The sequence below is a fragment of the Saimiri boliviensis genome, chromosome 1 (genome assembly GCF_048565385.1).
Source record: "Saimiri boliviensis isolate mSaiBol1 chromosome 1, mSaiBol1.pri, whole genome shotgun sequence".
In the NCBI taxonomy this organism is placed as follows: domain Eukaryota; kingdom Metazoa; phylum Chordata; class Mammalia; order Primates; family Cebidae; genus Saimiri; species Saimiri boliviensis.
Window position 1 is genome coordinate 140,267,552 of NC_133449.1, and position 14,548 is coordinate 140,282,099.

The 14,548-nt window shown below is 42.2% G+C and overlaps 1 long non-coding RNA gene across 6 annotated transcripts in view; it reads right to left on the bottom strand.

The window, feature by feature from the left end:
* LOC120363024 (uncharacterized) overlaps window positions 1–13,420 on the bottom strand; it is a 40,682-nt gene extending 27,262 nt beyond the window's left edge. For 5 of the 6 annotated variants that reach the window (XR_012518967.1, XR_012518979.1, XR_012518976.1 and 2 more), the window contains exons 1-3: window positions 12,435–13,420; window positions 11,486–11,625; window positions 8,497–8,681 (exon numbers count right to left, since the gene is read on the bottom strand). This is a non-coding gene — a long non-coding RNA (uncharacterized LOC120363024). The remainder of the gene's footprint in view (window positions 1–8,496; window positions 8,682–11,485; window positions 11,626–12,434) is intronic. The other variant, XR_012518966.1, reaches the window with a different exon arrangement.
* Window positions 13,421–14,548: the final 1,128 nt, after the last annotated feature.

Here is a 14,548-nt window from a genome sequence, read left to right on the forward strand (position 1 = left end):
AGATGGGAGAGGGAATGATTCCAGCAGAAAGACAAATAAATATTCATATCGATAATGTACACTGAATCGCAGCCTAGACAACTTAGCAAGTCTCTGTCTCTACAAAAAATTTAAAAAATAGCCAGGCATGGTGGCACATGCCTGTAGAGTCAGCTACCCAGGAGGCTGAGGTGGGAGGATCACTTCAGCCCAGGAGTTTAAAATTACAATAACGTGTGGTCACATCGCTGCACCAGCCTGGGCATCAGAGCAAGGCCGTATCTCTAAAACAAAACAAGATAAGACATTTACATAAAAATCAATGTATAGCCGGGCGCGGGGGCTCAAGCCTGTAATCCCAGCACTTTGGGAGGCCGAGGCGGGTGGATCACGAGGTCAAGAGATCGAGACCATCCTGGTCAACATGGTGAAACCCCGTCTCTACTAAAAATACAAAAAATTAGCTGGGCATGTTGGCACATGCCTGTAATCCCAGCTACTCAGGAGGCTGAGGCAAGAGAATTGCCTGAACCCAGGAGGCGGATGTGGCGGTGAGCCGAGATCGCGCCATTGCACTCCAGCCTGGGTAACAAGAGCGAAACTCCGTCTCAAAAAAAAAAAAAAAAAAAAAATCAATGTATGAAAATCCCAAATAATATATTAGCAAATAAACCCCATTGGGGCTTTTTAAAAAACTTACCTAAACCAAGAGAAACTTGTACAGTGTGAAAAGGATGGCTCAAAATTAAAACATCTTCTCATTTCATTTATATTAGTATGTTGAAAATCATAATCACCATAGATGTTCAAAAGGCATTTGACTACAAAATTTATAAAAGAAACTTATCAGATTAGAAAGAAGGATACTTCCTTAAATTACACACAATAAAAAAAATTACACCCAGATACACACCCATCAAGGCAAAGCCCAGCATCATTTCTAAGGGATGGAAGCAATAGAAGCTTCCATCAACCTTTGGAACGAAAGAATGCTCTCTGTTACCACTATTATTTTGGAGGCCCGAGCTGATGCAACCAGGCAAGGAGCAAAGTAAGACATTAGAGAAAAAAGCAGAAGGTGAAATAGTTATATTTACTCTGAAAAGTAAATATAACTACTTAAGAAAATAAGAGAGGACAGAAACAGATATAAAAACATTTCATGCTCATGGTCAGGAGGAATCGATATTGTGAAAATGGCCATACTGCCCAAAATAATTTACATAGTCAATGCTATCCCCATAAGCTACCAATGACTTTCTTCACAGAATTGGAAAATAAACACCTTAAGCTTTATACGGAACCAAAAGAGAACCTACATAGCCAAGACAATCCTAAGCACAGAATTATGGAGACATCATACTACCTGACTTCAAACTGTACTACAAGGTCACAGTAATAAAAACACCGTGGTACTGGTACCAAAACAGATATAAAGACCAACGGGACAGAACAGAGGCCTCGAAAGTAACACCACACAGCTACAACTGTCTGATCTTTGACAAACCTGACAAAAACAAGCCATGGGGAAAGGATACCCTAGGTAACAAATGGTGTTGGAAAACTGGCTAGCCACATGCAGAAAGCTGAAACTGGATCCCTTCCTTGCACCTTATATAAAAATCAACTCCGGATGGATTCAAGATTTAAACGTAAGACCTAACACCTTAAAAAACCTAGGCAGCACCATTCTGGACATAAGCATAGGCAAGGACTTCATGACTAAAACAGCAAAAGCAATGGCAACAAAAGCCAAAACAGACAAATGAGATCTAAACTTAAGAACTTCTGCACAGCAAAAGAAATTAGCATTAGAGTGAACTGGCAACCAAAAGAATGGGCAAAAAATTTTGTGACAGAGATGAAGAGACACTTTTCAAAAGAAGACATTCATGCAGCCAACAAACATGAAAAAAAAAGCTCATCATCACTGATAACTAGAGAAATGCATATCAAAACCACTTTGAGGTACCATCTCATGCCAATTAGAATGGCAATCATTAAAAAAACTGGAGACAACAGATGCTGGAGACAATGTGGAGAAACAGGAATGCTTTTACACTGCTGTTAAGAGTGTAAATTGTTCAACCATTGTGGAAGACAGTGTGGTGATTCCTTCAGGATCTAGACATAGGAATATCGTTTGACCCAGGAATCCCATTATTGGATATGTTCCCAAAGGATTATAACACTTTCAATTATAAAGACACGTGTACACCTCTGTTTACTGTGGCACTGTTTACAATAGCAAAGACTGAACTAACCCAAATGCCCATGATAGATAGACTGGACAAGGAAAAATATGTCACATATACACCATGGAATACTGTGAAGCCATAAAAGATAATTTCATGTTCTTTACTGGAACATGGATGAAGCTGAAAACCATCATTCTCAGCAAACTGACACAAGAACAGAAAACCCAACATTGCATGTTCTCACTCATAAGTGGGTGTTGAATAATTAGAACACACAGACACAGGTGGGGGAACATCACACACTGGGGCCCAGGGGCTGAGGGCCTAGGGGAGGAATAGCAGGGTGTGGGCGAATTGGGGAGGGATAGCATTAGGAGAAATACCTAATGTAGATGATGGGGCAATGGATGAAGTAACAACCACCATGGCGTGTGTATACCTATTGAACAAGCCTACATGATCTCCACATGTATTGAAGAACTTAAAACATAATATTTTTTTCTAAAATGTAAGTGGATGGTGAACAATGAGACCACATGGACATAGGGAGGGGAACATCACACACTGGGGCTTGTGGGTGGTGTTGGAGGGGTGGGGAGGAACAGGCAGGGGTGGGGGGATTGGGAAGGGATAACATGAGAAATACCTAGTGTAGTTGATGGGAGGATCAGATGCAGCAAAGCACCAAGACATGTGGATACCTATGTAACAAACCTGCACGTTCTGCACATGTACCCCGGAAATTAAAGTGTAATAATAGTATTTCTCTTCTACCTTCGTGGAGAAATTTTCTTGGTTGGGAGGAGATTTCATTTTCAATTATGTATCTCTAACACCTCCCAGTCTCAGTGAGAATGTTAAACATATATACATATATATGTATATGTATATGTATATATATTTATATATATATGTATGTATGTATATAAACATCTTCTAAGTTAATACTTTATCTCTTCATCTGTATTAGTCCAATTTGCATTGCTGTAATAAAGGGATACCTGAGGATGGGTAATTTATAGGGAAATGAGGGTGATTAGACTCATGGTTGTGCAGACTGTCCAAGAAGCATGGCACCAGCATCTGCTTCTTGTGAGACCTCAGGGAGCTTACAACCATGGCAGAAGGCAAAGGGGAGCTGGCACCTAACATAGTGAGAGAGGAAGCAAGAGAGAGACGGGGGCAGTATCACACTGTAACAACCAGATCTCAGTGAGTGAAGGGAGCAGGAATTCAGCCATTACCGTGAGGAGGGCACCAAGCCATTCATGAAGGATCTGCCCGATGAGCCAACACCTCCCTCCCAGCAGGCCCTACCTCCAACACTGGGGATCACATTTCAACATGAGATTTGAAGGGCCCAAACATTCAAACGATATCACCATCTCTGTTACTACTGTATCTACACAGATAATGAGGGGTTCTGTTAGACTTCATTACATCTTAACTCTGCTGCCCATATCAGATAAACAATGGTAGGCTGGTAATGAGGAATCAGAAGTAGAGGCCAAAAGTGGTTTTACTCAAATGGCCATAGCATCATTTTAAATGTTTGGAAAAATTAGATTTCTTGGGTTAGTGCACTGATTAGTGGAAAATGCCCTGTGCTTGCAGTTGGAAGAATGTGGATCTGAACTCCGTTCCACCACTGACTCTCTCTGTGAGTCTTGCCAGTCTCCTAATTTCACCCTGAAGCCCAATCTCCTCATCTGAAAACGTCTCTTGTTTCTTATAGGGTCACTGAGAGACCAGATGAAATATTACAGGTGTGCTTTGCGTGATGAACACTTGCACCCTAGTGTTGTCTTAGTATTCACTAACCTTGCCATCTAAAGGGACTGTGACATTTACCAGCTAGTTTCCAAAGGGGCTTACTCCTAAAGGAAAGCAAAACTGATCTTTCCATTTCCAGTTCATCTGTCCATTCTTCTACTCCTTTAAACTTCTTCATAAAGACTTTCTTGCCTTTCAGCATTATATTCTATCTTTAATAACATAGGACATTGTGCTCACAGTTTTGCACATTTAATTTGTTCTGCATTGGGGGTTATGGTTCCTAAGGGGGATGCCCTATCAAGTTACCCTGTCTTTTCAGCTAAAGAATTCAAGGTGTTTATAAACTGAGGAAATACAACGACTTCAAGTGGAAAATAAAATGAGGAATAACTGCATACTACAAGATAGCAGTGTAATTTAGAGCTAGAACAGGCCTAGTGTGTTCTAAATCTAGTATAAACACATTTTATGTTATAAATACGGATTTTAAGTAAACAACCAAGCTTTCTGTTGTGATTTATTTATTTAGGTTTCTCTCTAATTTGGTTGAGGTCTCTCTTTAAAGGAGGCCAGAAACCAGCCCATCTCCAGGAGAGCCCTGGCCAGGAGGAAAGGCAGGCTCTGGGGTGTCAGTCAGGTAAGGCACAAGGAGGAGGCAACGCCAAAACACAGGAACAGAAGAAATCTCCAACTTACACATCCTGGAGAAGGTCGGGGAGCGTCTGGAGCCCGAGGGGCAGTCTGAAGGCCGTGAGGAACCAGAGAGCAGAGGAAGGGCCTGAAGCTTTCTTCTCGGGCTTTCCCGTGAGGGTGTGGCTTTGCTGATTTAAGAGAACACGTGGAGCTGGGCTTATTTACAGGGCTCTGGTGTTGACCATTAGGTTTTATCATGATCAGCAGCTGTATGATGGGTGGGTTCTGACTCAGTGGGATGAAGAACAAATGGGCCACATCACAACCACTCGGGGAGGGGGAGGGTTACCCAGATCGGAGGGGATACAGTGGGACTGGGCTTCAGACAACTTAGGCCAGGTCTGAACATGGATGCTGAGGCAGCAGCTATTAAACACATTGATGACAGCTTCCCCCGAAACCTGGCTTTTAAAGCATTTATATGACACATGAACAAAAACTAAACTGAAAATATTTGGAAATAACCCCTTTGGTTTGCACTAATAAGCAGGAATCAAGTTTCTAGGTTGTTCTATTTTAAGTTAAATGACAATGTTATTTAAGTTCTCCTATTCGTAGGTTCTCCTATTATAAGTAAAATGACAATGTCATTTTATCTTAAAGCTAAGATATGAAAATAGAGAGGGAAATATGTAGCCCTTTACCTGAGGTGTCAAAGTGTTTCCGTTCATAAAGGCCGTTTTAAGTTTTAGTTTCAGATTTATCTTGTTATTTTAGTGCAGTCTAGGTGAAAATATTCTTTTGAGGCTGTAAGACACCTGTTCCCATTTGGAAAAAAGATATTTCATTGACCATATATGTTTCTATTATGATTGTCGAGTGTTTCTTTTATCTAGAGGTTTATATTGCTAAAGAAGTTGCCTATGGTTACAGTTTGTAGCCAACAAGTTACCCTGAATTAGCAAAGGTGGCTCTTGTTATAGGAATGCTGTGGCGTGAGGCTTAACCATAGTTCTCATATTGTGGTTCCTGAACCAGCAGCATCAGTTGTGTCTGAGAACTTATTATAAATGCAAATTCTCAGACCCCACCCAGACCTACTGAATAAGAAACTCTGAGTGGAAACCAGCAATCTGTGGCCCAACAAGCCCTACAGGTGATTCTGGACTGCACTAGAGAGCCATCAATTTAATGTTAACCCCTTTACGGTTTCTATAGCACATTGCTTCAGTAATATAAATGTTGACTTTATTTTACTTAATGGCATATGTGATATAAATGGTATATTAATGTCATATAAATGACTATAAATGGTAGCACATTACTTAAATAATATAAATGGTCAACATTTTAAAATTCTTTTAGCTGGTACTGAAAACCACTATCCTGTTTAACAAGGGTTCAGCCTAACAATAGTGGTGGTCATCAGAATTCACAGTTTTGGCCAGTTGGTCCTGTTCATAGGCACAATCAGTGATTCACCCAGAGGACTCACAATGAGTTGCAAACACGTCCCTTCTGCAGAGCTCAGACCGGGATGCCTTTTGAGGTGCTAACTGGCAAAAAATTTTAAATGTCATTGCGATTTACCCTGCCCTCATCTTCACCCTCCTTCTGGGTCTTTGCTTTCCTTGAAACAGTCGCTTTCTCTGTGACCTTATTTATCCTCTCTCACTGTGTGCCCTTCCTCAAACTTGCAGAGAATCCACAAGATTCAGTAATCACCTTCTGAAGGTAGTTTCAGAACTGACTGCTCTCTTAACTATATCTCTATCTTAGTAAACACAGTCACTTAGATGTCCTCCTGTTAACATCAGCACAAATAAATAAAACTGAATGTGTGCCTCACATCAGCTTCCTATCTGAGTGTCCACATTTTTGTCAGTGGGAGGTTGCACAGATCTACAAGTTACCCTGATTTCCCTTTCTCCTTTGCTGGCTTGACCCTGGAATGAGCTATAGATTTTCATCCTATATATCATATTTATCCCTTTTCTCCATTCCTGCTATTACTGTATTTAGAATGTAAACACCTGAACTGGGAAACTGTTTTCCAAAAGGCCTTCTTCTGTCCCTTTCTTATTCCCTCCCTCTCTCTCTCCTTTCTTCCCTTTCTCTTAATTCTGTCCTTTTTTCCTTCTCTCCTCCTTTCTTTCCTCCCCGTCCTTCCACAAACAGACGGCAAAATAAATGATTTAGCTCCTCTCCTTCTAGGTGTCCCACTGACTAAGAGCAGCCTTTGCATTCTTGAGCCTCAAAGTTCTCCACGTTCTGCGGACAATCTACTTCTTTCATCTCCCCTCCATCCACTTCCTGTATTGACTCTTATTGGGTCTCAAATTCAGACACACCGAAAAACCTGATTGAAAGAGATATTTGAGCCCAAATCCTAGGGTTTCTGACACAGGAGTTTCATGGTAAATCCCAAGATTTAACATTTCTGAAAAGTTTTCATGTGCTACAGATAGAATGTTGGTATCTCCCCCAAGTTCATATGTCCAAGTCCTAACCCCACAGTGTGTCTGTATTTAGAGATGGGGTCTCTAAGGAAGTCAGTCAAGTTAAATGAAGTCATAGGGTTGGGCCCTGGCCTGATGAGATTAGTGTCCTTATAAAATAAGGTGTTCTTATAAAATAAAACACCAGACAAAGGAAAGGAAAGGAAAGGAAAGAAGAAAGAAAATGAAAGGAAAGGAAAGGAAAGCAAAATCAGATGTGGGTGTAAGGCACACTAGCATGAGCAGTGGTGCGGTGGTGGTGGCGGATAAGGTAACCAGGGAAGCCTTCTCCGTGAATGTGATAGAAGTGAGGGATGAGCCCTGGGAACTAATTTGAAGTTTCTTCAAATGGTTGCAAGTAGATTTACCGTATGACTCAGTGATTCCATTCCTAGCTATATGCCCCAAAGACCTGAAAACAGGTGATCAAACAAAAACTTGTATGCTCTTTAAATGTGTCAAGATCATAAATATGCAGGAAAGTCTTGGAAACAGTATCAGGAAAACTGGATCAGAATGAAAAAACATATTACACTCCCAAGCGGGGCAAGAGGTAAAAGTTAAATGAGTTTGTGAACTGAATTATCATGTAGGAACCATGCTGATTTCTTGATCTAGGGGTTATGCGGTGGTAACCTAGGAGAGTTTCCACACTTTGGATAAAATATACCAGAGTATTTTGTGGGATATTGCAAATCAGGTACAGCAATAACTGGTGGGGACTCTAAGAAAAGAAACAGGTTATATTTTGCACTGCTACTGGAAGTTTCCTAGAAGTATGACATTATTAAAAAGTAAATTACTTTTTAAAACAACCATATCAATACTATGCCAGAAAAGCAGAGACATCACCAAAATCCACTATAGAGGCTGCTCTTCATCCAAAGCTGTGAACCCTTATAAAAGCCTCAATGTCAACCAACTCCACTTAGTAGATATTATTATACTTATTAGCATTAGAGGCTGCTGTGTGGACACATTAGTTTTACTGCACAGTGTGGATATTAGTGTTAGGGCATGGTGTACATATTATATTGGTGTTGGAGAACAGTGCAGATATTACATTAACATCAGGGAACCATATGGATAGTATTACATTAGCATTAGAAGCAACAGTGTGGATATCAGATTAGCGTTAGAATATTATATTGGTGTGGATATTATGTTGGTGTTAGGGTACGGTATGGATATCATAGTAATGTTAGGGCACAGTGTGATTATTATATTAGAGGCCACTGTGAGAACATATCTTAGCAGCCACTGTGTCTGGATATTGACAATGATATCAGGATGTAGTCATAATGATGGGATTTGGGGATTTCATTTTTCTAGATGAATTTCTTCCTTTGCTGAGTACTCTAAAGACTCTCTTATCTGCACTCAGGGCCGTGGAAAGGAAGCTTTTTACTCACCAATGAACAAGACTTAGTTGACACCACCGTCGTGCTGCCCCGAGGAAGTCTTCTGGCACCTCAGAGGGAAGTTGGTCAGGGGGTGGGTTCGTGCGCCCTCTGGTGGCGCCAGAGCTCAGGCACAGATACTCTTGCTCAGTTTCTCAGCAGACAACGTGCACCCCCACCTGGCTGTCCTGAAATACCTATCAAATTCAATATTGAGTTTACTCAATGTAATAATTCTAGAAATTCAAACCAAAATGAAGCCCACTGTAGCCATTCCTTCCCAAAGACGGTGATGGAAGACTTTGGAAGCCATGTAGAATAAAATGAATATATACACAAATTAAGAAAAACAAAAACCTACTCAAAATAGTACAAAGACTGTAATTGTAAATGCAAAACTATAAAAAAATCTAAAAGAAAATCTATATGACGTTGAGTTTGGTGTTGACTTGTAACACAAAACATCAAATACCAATTCATGAAAATATTGATAACAGACTTCATAAAACTAAGTATTCTACTGTGCAAAACTCTATTCAGAGAACAAAAAGAAAAGAGAGATGCGAGAAGATATTTACAAAATACATACGTGATTTTAAAACTGGGTAAATATCTGAACAGATACCTGACCAAAGCAAATATACTGATAGTAGGCTGGACATGGTGGCTCATGCCTGTCATCCCACAACTTTCAAAGGCTTAGACGGGTAAATAATCTGAGGTCAGAGTTCCAGACCAGCCTGGCCAACATGGCAAAACCTGTCTCTACTAAAAATACAAAAAATTAGCCATGCGTGCTGGTGGGCACCTGTAATCCCAGCTGCTTGGGAGGCTGAAGCAGGAGAATCGCTTAAACATGGGAGGTAGAGGGTGCAATGAGCCAGTATCGTGCCATTGCACTCCAACCTGGGTTACAGAGCAAGAAAGACTCCATCTCAAAAAAAAAAAAAAAAAAAAATTGTTAATAACATATCTCATACATGTTGATATGTTAATATGAGGGGAAACTAGCTCAGGTCTACACAGGAAATCTGCATTTTCCTCCCAATTTCAGTGTGATTCTAAAACTAATTTAAAATAAAACCTTTATTTAAAAATTGTAATTTTTTTAAAATATCTCCTTACTTATTTGTACTAATAATAAGTAGTAATTGACACTAACTACTCCTACTTTCAAAACAAGGGCATTCACGGTGCTGCAAAGTAATTTATGTAAACATATATAATTTCAATGAAATGCCTATTTTACAAGATTTACGTTAAAATAACACATCCATGTAAACATATTTATCATATCTTTTTTCTTGTGGTGTGGTTCACTCTCTAGGAAATCTGGTCACCTTAGAACCAAGAAAAGAATTCAGATTTTGGAGACTATTTCAATTTACAGCAGGACGTTTTCAAAAGTATAACTTTTTTTTTTTTTTTTTTTTTGAGGCGGAGTTTCGCTCTTGTTACCCAGGCTGGAGTGCAATGGCGCGATCTCGGCTCACTGCAACCTCCACCTCCTGGGTTCAGGCAATTCTCCTGCCTCAGCCTCCTGAGTAGCTGGGATTACAGGCATGCGCCACCATGCCCAGCTAATTTTTTGTATTTTTAGTAGAGATGGGGTTTCATGATGTTGACCAGGATGGTCTCGATCTCTTGACCTCGTGATCCACCCGCCTCGGCCTCCCAAAGTGCTGGGATTACAGGTGTGAGCCGCCGCGCCAGGCCAGAAGTATAACTTTTTTTAAAAAAAATTAAAATAGCAATTGATTGTGACTGAATCACTTATTATAATGAATGCTTGTCTTTGTTTTGTTTCCCAGAATTCCTTTTAGCTACAATACAACAAAAGCAAATATTTGCCACTGGAAAAAATATTCAAAGAAAGACTGTAAAGGGAATTTGTGACCACAATTATTCAATGTTTCATGACGATGCTTTCTAATACTGAAAAGTTTAAAGGGATAGTCAAAGTTATTCCCCCAAAGATGCTTTGAAGAAATCGATGAAACTAGAGAAACAAAAGTGGCAGGACAATCAATGAGACTTTAGATGTCACTGTGTCTCATGAGAAAAAGTAATTTACCTTTAGAGGATCGCTAAGAATTACTGGAAGCCCAGACTCTGGAATGCATCTAAATTTATTTGTCAATATCACTAGCAATGAATGTGATAAAAAGGGATCTGTGTTTTATTTGTGTAATACAATACCAATGCAGTATTTAACGCTCCAAGGAAAATAAGTTATACCTGAAATACAGTTGACAATATCAGAATCAAAATAAGCTTCCTGACCAGGCACGGTGGCTCATGCCTATAATCCCAACACTTTGAGGGGCCAAAGCAGGTGGATCACCTGAGGTAGGGAGCTCGAAACCCACCTGACAAACACGGAGAAACCCCATCTCTACTAAAAATACAAAAATTACCCAGGCTTGGTGGTGCATGCCTGTAATCCCAGCTACTGGGGAGGATGCGGCAAGACAATCGCTTAAACCAGGGAGGAGGTGGGTGTGCTGGGCCAAGATCACACCATTCCTCTGCCCTACTGTATATGTAAAAATGCAAATTCACTGAACCAGACTAAATTGTATTCAGTGGAAGGCTGATCAAACAATTCAAAAGAACGCAACTTTTGTTTCATCTACTTCTGACCTAGAACCACCCCCCACCCCGCCTTCCTACTTCCAGTTGTTCCACCTCAGTGAACCAAATGACTTTACATCTTACACATATTGATTGGTGTCTCATGTCTCTCTAAAATATATAAAAGCAAGCTCTACCCTGACCACCTTGGGCCCATGTTATCAGGACCTCCTGAGGCTGTGTCATGGGTATGTCCATAACCTTGGCGAAATAAGCTTTCTACTTGACTGAGACTTGACTCAGATATTTAGGGATCACAATCCACAATCACCATGGTGTGACATTTGACTACAGCATTCAGTACCGAGATGAGCTATACAGGTATGGTATGTAGCCTGAAAGCAAGAAGCTATACCATATCACTTACATGTGAAGTGGGCTACACCATCCAGGTTTTATAAGGACACTCGATGGTGTTTGCACAAAGATGAAATCACTAAGGACACATTTCTCAGAAACTATCCACATCATTAGGAGATGCTTCACTGTGTTTTAAATGGTTAAAGCCTAGGAGGAAAAAAAAAGTAACTGAACTCCTGTTATGCTTTAATAACAAAGCTTAATAGAGTTAACATATTTCATCTAATCTAAGATGCTAATGATTAACAAACCTTATTTTATGCACCATCAGAAGTAGGTTGCCAATAAAACCGACTTTCTCAATAACAACAACAACAAAAAAAAACTTACTTTTGTTAATGTCAGTAAAGCAAAATGAAAATGAATTATGGTTCTGATACATTAAAGCAAAGAAGGAAGAAGCCATTAGCCTGAGGTCTTGCCTAAGCAAATGGAAACCAAACTTGGAGTCATTTAAACTGACTTAAAAACATTAACCAACCAGTCAATAACAAAAAGCCCAGCTTATGCCCCTAACTGGTAACCCCTAACTCTAACCCTATCTGCTAGCCCTAATCCTCACCCTAAACCCTAACCAGACGTTAGTTTCTACGTTTGCACTGATATGTCAGTGTTGAGTATTAAAACTGCTGTACTGGCAAGGCCGCATGAATGGTGCGGATTTTATAGCAACATTTTTGGACTGAGGCCTTGCATTAGCATTAGGTGTTTCCTACCTGAGCACTGGGGGTTATTGTATCCATATTTCAGAGGTCATATCTGCCTCAGGAACGCTCCATTTGTCTTCTGAGGCTGCTAGGTGCACCTCACACTGCAGCTGCCTGGCCTTGGGTGGGGAGAACCCAGGTGCGCAGGGATCAGAGGGGCTTTTCGTGTCCACCTTCCCACACAGAGCTCTTCGTACTAGTCTCTGACCCTACGCAGTCAGGAATGCAAACAGGAAGGATTTTACTCACCGTGGACATGGCCCAGAGTTGTCCCAAACTGAGGCTGTGCCGGCTACGTCTGTGCGGTGGAGAACGCAGCTCGCAGATTGCCGTGAGGCAACACGCACCGGCGCCATGATGCCAACTGAAAAGGCACGCTCGGGCGCCCCCTGCTGGTGGCCAGGCGGTGCGGAACCCTCTTGCTCATGGTCCTGTGTCCGCACCCCTCCTGATGGCAGCTGGGGCCACTGCAAGCCCCTCTTGCAGTAAGAACCCCGCCCCAAGGTCTGTGCTGAGGAGGACGCAGTTCCACCCTCACAATGCCCCCCAGTTCTATACGGAGGAGAACGCAACTCTGCAGACCGCTGTGACTCAATGCACGCTGGTGGTGTGACACAATGCACACCGGTGGAGGAGCCTCAAGAATCTGATAGGTGGGTGTGGGCGCTCCCTACTGGGGGCCTGCACTGCAGGGCCCTCTTGCTCACGATGCTGCGCCCACGCCCCCTTCTGGCTAGGTCCACTGCAGGGCCCTCTGACAATGTGGTGACCGGCATCACCTGCTGACAGCTGGAGCACTGCAGGGCCCTCTTGCTCACGATGCTGTGCCCCCACCCCCTTCTGGCTAGGTCCACTGCAGGACCCTCTTACAGTGTGGTGACCGGCATCACCTGCTGGCAGCTGGAGCACTTCAGGGCCCTCTTGCTCAATATGCCCACTGCTTGCTCACAGTGTGGTGCCTGTGCTGCTGGGCACTCTTACTCTCGGTGTAGTGAGGTCACGCCCCCTGCTGGCCGCTGGGGCACTGCAAGACCCTCTTGCCCATAGTGTCCTGGCAACACTCCCGTGATGGGAACTAGAGCACCGCAGGGTTCTCTTGCTCATGGTGTAGTATTCACTGGGATTACAAGCATGTGCCACCATGCCTGGCTAATTTTGTATTTTTAGTAGAGACAGGATTTCTCCATGTTGGCCAGGCTGGTATCGAACTCCCAACCTCAGGTAATCCGCCTGCCTCAGCCTCCCAAAGTGCGGGGATTATAGGCATGAGCCACCTAGCTCGGCCTAATTTTTTGATTTGTCATAGAGACGGGGTTTTGCCATGTTACCTATGCTGCGGGGTTTCCTTCTGATGAGATGAAAATGTTCTGCAATTAAGTAGAGGAGATGGCTGTACAGCATTGTGAATGTACTAAAAATGAACTGTACACATTAAAATGGAAGAAATGGTGACTTATACAAATTTTATTTTGATTGACTGATTTTTTTTTTTTTGGTCTGACATTACCCTAGGCTTGTCAGTCAATATTTTGATTTTTTTAAAAAGGACAACGATGAGTTGAAACGTTTAAGGACCTATCAGTAGAAATGGTAAGAAGACAGCACATGGCTGAGCGCGGTGGTTCACGCCTGTAATCCTAGCACTTTGGGAGGCCAAGGTGGGTGTATCACCTGCGGTCAGGAATTCAAGACCAGCCTGGCCACCATGGTGAAACCCCATCTTTAAAAAAAAAAGAAGAAAAAGAAGAAAAAGAAAAGAAGAAGAAGAAAAGAAGAAGAAGAAGAAGAAGAAGAAGAAGAAGAAGAAGAAGAAGAAGAAGAAGAAGAAGAAGAGGAAGAAGAAGAAGAAGAAGAAGAAGAAAAGAAGAAGAAGAAGAAAAGAAGAAGAAGAAGAAGAAGAAGAAGAAGAAGAAGAAGAAGAAGAAGAAGAAGAAAAGAAGAAGAAGAAAAGAAGAAGAAGAAGAAGAAGAAGAAGAAGAAGAAGAAGAAGAAGAAGAAGAAGAAGGAGAAGAAGAAGAAGAAGAAGACAGCGCAGAAGAGGGCAGGGCTGAGACTCAAGGGAGACAGCATGCTCCCCGCGGCCTCCTGCTGTCTGCAGGGCGCCTGGAGCCCTGAGGCCCCGCTCCTGCCTGACCACCTGCCTGCTGGCTCCTTACCATCTGGCTTCTGTGGCTTCTTCAGCTCCACTGCCCCCAGAGTGAAGGCTGCTCGTTTACACTCACCTGGCCTCGGTGACGTCAGCAGCGTTTCCCCTGCACACGCTCTCCAGCTGCACATAGACCAAGCAGTTGACCCAGCTCCACTCGGGGTCACAGATGGCCAGGAAGTTGGGGTGCAGGTGGCCGATGGTGTACTTGGCCAGG